General features: G+C 30.5%; 1 long non-coding RNA gene across 1 annotated transcript; it reads left to right on the top strand.

The window, feature by feature from the left end:
• The first annotated feature begins 1,681 nt into the window (after positions 1 to 1,681).
• Positions 1,682 to 4,674, top strand: LOC114278718 (uncharacterized). Its single transcript, XR_014343449.1, has 3 exons — positions 1,682 to 2,040; positions 3,310 to 3,361; positions 4,530 to 4,674. It is a non-coding gene; the product is annotated as an uncharacterized LOC114278718 (long non-coding RNA).
• Positions 4,675 to 5,090: the final 416 nt, after the last annotated feature.

The raw sequence follows: 5,090 nt of genomic DNA on the forward strand, positions 1-5,090 counted from the left end.
AACATGGTGGATTTTATTTTTTTTTTTAATTTCAATTGTCAATTAAAGAAATTAAAATAAAGAATAAGAATATCTTTGGCTCAAATTGTTAAAAAGTTAGTTTTACTAAAATAAATTAGAAAGAAACGTTGATTTTTTTAGTTTGTTAAACTTTTTTATTTAAAAAAAAAAAAGTTATAGGTGATAATTTATTGTTCATCTAGAATTATTTTCAGATTAAATGAAAATACCATATTTAAATTTTAAGTTTCTTACCTTTTTTTATTCAAATACTTTTATCGATGGATGTACCGGATTGAAAGGTAATTGTTAAATTGAAAGGTTCGTAATTATATGTTGCATGTATAACCACTACTACAAAAATAGTTAAAGATCACACTTTAATAAAAAAAAATATCTCACTTTTATTGGAAGTGTGATAAAAAAAATTAGATTGATATTTTAATCACACTTAATTTGATTGAGTGTGATAATATTTATTTTTTATGTCACTTTTCAATTAAGTGTGATTATATATATATTTTTAATCACACGTTCAAATTAAAGTGTGATTATATATATACTACTACTTTTTAATCACACTTTTTAAATAAGTGTGATTATATATATATTTTTTAATCACACATTCTAATTAAAGTGTGATTATATATACACTACTACTTTTTAATCACACTTTTTAAATGAGTGTGATTATATATATATTTTTTAATCACACATTCTAATTAAAATGTGATTATTTATATATTTTTTAATCACACCTTCTAATTAAAGTGTGATTATATATATATATATATATATAATCACACTCCCTAAATAGGTGTGATTTTATAAAATATTCCAAATTGATTTTTATATAAAATATACAATTTCCAATTTTATTTTATTTTTTTTAAAAAGCCGCAACACCAAAATGCAAATTAAAAAAAAAAATTCAAAATACATTTAACTCTTTGGCTACTTCTAATTAAAAGGAAAGTAGAAGGTAGGGTTCATCACAAGGCGAGATCTCTCTCTCTCTCTCTCTCTCTCTCTCTCTCTCTCTCTCTCTCTGTGGCGACAACACTAGCGTGTATAGGTAACCCTCCTCCTCTCATTCTCTTCTCTCGCTCTCGCAGACGCTCACAATCTCTCTCTCTCGTAGACCGACGTCTATAGATCTCCCCATTTTCTCACTCTCTAGCAATGGCGGTAACTCCCTGTCGATGACAACATCGGCGTCTCTAAATCTCTCTCCAACATCCAGGTATAGTTCTCTCTTCTAGGTCATTTTTTCGAGCATGAAGTGAACACTAGACTGAGCATAGTTGGGATTGTATATCTTTTATCGCTCTCCTACTCCCTCATAATCTCTTTTATCTTTTGTTATATATGCCAGTGTGTTGCCAAATGAAATTATCTCATTTTTATTGAAAGTGTGATAAAAAAATTAGATTAATATTTTAATCACACTTAATTTAAGTGAGTGTGATAATATTTATTTTTAATCTCACTTTTTAAATAAGTGTGATTATATATATTTTTTTAATCATATTTTTTAAATAAGTGTGATTGTATGTATTTTTTTAATTTTAATTTTATATAAAATAATTTTCTATGCTCTGATCTGTAAAAATTCAAACCAGCTATAACTTTTTTTTATTATTTATTTATTGCGCAGTACTAAGCAGCCCCCCGACACAACACTAACACAATTCAATTCATATTGATATTGATATTCCAAACCCATCTCTCACTCTTCTCTCTTCAAACCCTAACCCTAGATCCTTTGATCGGCGGCGACTACTACGAGCAGCAGTGAAAGGCGAGCAGCAGCGGCGGTAAGCGACTGAGGTATTCACCCAAAAAAAAAAAGAGTGACTGAGGTATTGATATTGGTTTTGAAGTCGAAGCAGGTGGGATTTTTCAAAGATCTGATTCTGTGAAGTCTAAAATTTGTCTTTCTCATGAACACGGGCACACGGTTGATTTGATTCATTTGGCGTCGCATTTTCAAAGAGTGGAGCAGCAGAGGTATTCTATGCAAGTGAAACAGGAAAATGGGTATGTATAAGTTTCACTATTTGAGTACTCTGTTGCTTTTTTTTTTTTTCAATCAAACACTTCAGTAGTTGAGGGTGCTAGATTATGTCACAGTATGTAAAGCGGGAATGATTTGGGACACTATTTTCATGAGGGCATGCATGATCTCAAGGCTGTTGAGATGGTGCTATTTTGGAAATGGTAGGCTATAGAGGTTGAGCCTGATGAGGTGAGGTACAATGTTTTAGAAATTGAACAAATTTGATGTCATGTTATAAAGTTTTGATGCTTAGTTAGGAGATATCTTTCCCTTGAAGGGTTTTTTGAGGCACTGATCTCCAACAAAGGAGGCTTTTTTGGCATGATCCGTGGCACATGGCAAGAGCTTAAGAATGGATTATTTGATAAGAATAGGAAATATATTTCCCCAACTTCTGTTGTATGATCAAAGAGGCATGGAGTCCGTGGACTATCTTCTCATCCGCTGTGGGGTGGCTAGGATGGTATGGTTTTTATTATGAGATTGATTGTCTTTCCTTGGGTTTGCTGAAATACTGTTTTAGACTTCCTCAAATACTCTGTGAAATATTGGATCACATTTGCCTTGTACATGTTGGTATGCAAATAAAATAAATTAGGTGAAGATAAAGAACTGATATGTAGATTAAGAAGAGTTATTTTTATTTTTTTAAAAATTTTTATTTATTATTCTTTTACATGGTTGGGTCATGGAGAGCTTTTTCGATTTTGTGATAAGAAGGATACATTGGTATGGATTTTCATTATTTTTATTTTCTATATGTTGTGTATACTTGGGACAACATCTCCTTTTGGTGCCTTCAATAATGAAATGGCTTGTAAAATAAAGAAAAAATGTTCCTGTCAGATCATAGGTCTATATCCAACCAGGCCTGACTTGCAACCTTAATTTTTAATTGAGGACTTTATTGTAATAGTGAGTTTAATTCTCTTGGTTGCATTTTGTTTAATGGATCATGTATAATATTTAGGTGAACTCGTATTGGTATACTAAGTTTTTGCCAAGAAATTGATTGCTTTTCTTGTTAGGATATTGGGGTATGTATCTCATTGGTGTCCAATTGGGCAGCTATCTGTTTTTTGGTAACTCTGATCTGAGCAAGTGTTGAGATCCAATAAATGAGCAATTAGAGTCTGGATTCTATCTCTTTTGTTTTGGTATATATCTTTATTACTGGAGTCTTTGTCATCTCATTATCTTCTGCTGTCATGTTAATTGATCTTTATTTTTATTTTTTCTGAATGAGACAGGTTATTAACAATGCTTCTGGACAAGCATGTGGAAAGCGTTTCACGCAGAATGGTAGGGCATATTGCTCTGATTACTTTTGTAATAAATAGACCTTTTTTTTGAGAATGATGTTATTCTTTGGAAGCAAAGAAGAAAAACATATTTACCCCCCCCCCCCAAAAAAAAGAAGAAGAAAATCTCAATTCTCATTTATAAATATAAAATTTTATTAAAACTAACGGGCAATTCTATTGCAGTGTAATGCAGCTTATGTTACTTTTGTATTAGCTCAAAATCTCCAAGTTATTCTCTTTTTTTCTTTCTGCTAATAACTTCTCAAATATGATGGTTTTATCCGTTCTGCAACTTGTTGAGAAACCAGCATAGCTGATGGTTTTGCCTTTGTTGACTTGTATATCCGGTGTCAATGATTCATTGTGTTTGTTTGTTTATCTAGAAGCTAATTTGAGTGATTGGGATTGCTTTCCTTTTGCGAGTTATTAGCCTTTTGGTTTTTATATTTGAATATATGTTGAATTAATCATTGAAATAAAATTCTTATGAAGTAATAAACCTTAGAATTATTATTTTTAATTAGTTTTTTGGTGAAAGTTTAATGCCCTAAACCTCTCTATTATATTTATAGATTTTATTTATAGAAGTCAATGTTTAGGTGAGAAGCAATAAGGCTTTATGATGTTGGACAACTGGCGAGAATAGAACAACTAAAAGAAAATAAAAGAAAGGCCATACAAAATAAAAGAAGGAAAAAGATTGAGATCTACAATTTACCCACAATGATATGGCAAGTTATGTGCCAATTTTTTGTTTGTCACAAACTCAATCATGCAAGGCCCAATCTCATTGCCATATCATTGTGGGACTTAAATTGTGGGTCTTTAGCATTTCTCATAAAAGAAACTCTAATTCTCTATTCTCAATATCTCAAAATTTAATTCAATATCATAGTCTGTGAAACTATTACATAAAAGACCTATTTATAGGCATCCAAAAAAATTCTATTTGATAGTAACCAAAAAGAAAACTATCATAATTAGAGTAATAAAATAATAAAACCTATTAAATTATAAATAAGAAGATATCATCAAAATAAATCTTTAATCTTCGTCCAATCTCTTCTTGTTCCCCATCACCGTGTTAATCAAATAGGCAATGGTTATGGAGTACTCTTTGTTAATTAAAACTATTCAACCCTCTTAAATTTTTTGCAATTTTGCAGGTCTTAGCAATCCTAATGCTGTCTGATTACATCCCAGGACATAAGATTACTGTACTGGAACAAGCATTCAACCGAAATTTATTGGGATCATGTATAAAAGAATACATGTTTGAAGAATTAGGAAGTAATGGAAACATGCATATGACATCCAATTTGTACAGGTGCACATGATGTATAAATTGTGAATTAGTCTAAAAAATATATTTTTTTTCTCTATACTTAAAGCTTGAAAAAAGGCTATCGAAATGCTAAATTATCACACAATTACAGATTTGTACAAGAACCAATAGAAACACCTTAGGAGGGACTAATATAAGTTGTATGAACTTACGGCACATTAATGGGATGCACCATTTGTGAATTAGCCTTCAAAATTAATTTTTTGTTCTCATAATCTAAAAAAAAGTCTGTTACAGGGATAAATTGTATAATTGATCTAATTGTAAATTGATGAGTTGCTAATGTTTTTAATCTTTTGTATAATTGATTTATTACTAAAACTTTTAATTTATTTTTTTGCAGATTGGATTGGGGTGGCATTTTTGACGTGCAACAATGATG

The sequence above is a fragment of the Camellia sinensis genome, chromosome 10 (assembly GCF_055761805.1).
Source record: "Camellia sinensis isolate YWXY chromosome 10, ASM5576180v1, whole genome shotgun sequence".
Classification (NCBI taxonomy): domain Eukaryota; kingdom Viridiplantae; phylum Streptophyta; class Magnoliopsida; order Ericales; family Theaceae; genus Camellia; species Camellia sinensis.